Below are 1,359 nucleotides of genomic sequence, written 5' to 3' on the forward strand. Positions count from 1 at the left end.
ACGGCAGCGACGGAGCGGGCGGCGGCGGCGGCGGCGGCTGGGGCTCGCTCAGTCCCCAGTTTCATACACCACGAGCAGCAGGTCGGAGCAGCCTCCGCGGGAGGATGTCCAGCAGCCCTCGTCTCTCCAGCCCTTGGGGATCTTCCGCTGAGGCATTGAAGACAGGAGGAAGGGGTCCGTCATCGGCTCGTCGGGCTCCGCGCCACCTCTGCGATGTTGCGGAAAGAGGAGCGGGTGGGTGGGCGTCTGGGAGGAGGGCTGGAGGGTGGTGGAGGGGCACCCGGGTGGCAAAGGGGGGCGGGGACGGGGGGGCGGGGGAGGGAGCGGGAGGATGGCAGAGTTACCAAGTGGGCGCCTGAGTCATAGCCTGGGGCTGAGCGACCCTCCGGGAAGCCCGGGGCCGGCGTGAGATCCGGCGGCTCCGCGCGGCCGGCGCCCCCGGGGCTGGTGCGCGGCGGAATGGGGCGGCGGCGGCGGCGACAGCAAGGACATCACACCCGCTCCTATCCTGGGGGAGCTGGGGGGGGGGGAGGACCAGGCTGGATCTGTCACTCGGCCAGCCTGGGCCGAGGGGGTCAGAAGGGCGCCGGCAAATCCCGAGCTGGATCCTCGTGCCGGATAAAAGGCGTGCAAGGGGGAGGGGCCATCATGTGAAAATCACTTTCAGGGTTCAGATTTTCACTTTTTAAGGATTAGAAAATGCGATCGATCTGTCCCCCACTCCTCGTATTCCATCTGTCTAGAGGAAACGGGTTCTGGTCTCCCTTCGGGGATGAAGGCTTTGCCGTTTATTCCGCTCGCGGGCTGGGAGAGGCGGCAGGGGCGCGCCGTAGGCAAAGGCAGCATTAAAAGTTTCGCATTTTATCACCTGGCCTGATGCCGAGGTCGCCCCCAAAGAACTGCTCCTGCAAAGGCTCGGGCTTCTAGCAATTTTCCTTCACCCTCCCTAAGATATTTAAAGCCCCCAAGGCAAACGCAGATCACCTCCTACCCCACCCCAGCATGGACAGACGCACGCGCGCGCGCGCAACGCGTTAAACTCGGAGAGAAAAAAAGAGTTGCTGGGGAAAAAGCCCCGAAAAAAACCCAGTTTGTCAAATGCGAATAAATGAATATGAAGAGCAGTGAACGCGGGGTGGCCGGAGGAGGGCTGGAGCGCGCGGAGCCGGGAGTCCCTCCTGGACGCTGCAGCACCACCTCCTCCCTCGCGGCTCCGTCCCGCCCTCCGGCCGCTGCGGACTCAGCCCGCGCCGACCCGCCGCCAGCCGCACCTCCGGGCCGCGCAGAGCCCGTCGACCCCCGGCCACCGCCTCGGCGGCTCCGGACCGCAGGGACGCTCAGCCGCAGCCCCGGGGCCTC

The sequence above is a fragment of the Hippopotamus amphibius genome, chromosome 11 (genome assembly GCF_030028045.1).
Source record: "Hippopotamus amphibius kiboko isolate mHipAmp2 chromosome 11, mHipAmp2.hap2, whole genome shotgun sequence".
Classification (NCBI taxonomy): domain Eukaryota; kingdom Metazoa; phylum Chordata; class Mammalia; order Artiodactyla; family Hippopotamidae; genus Hippopotamus; species Hippopotamus amphibius.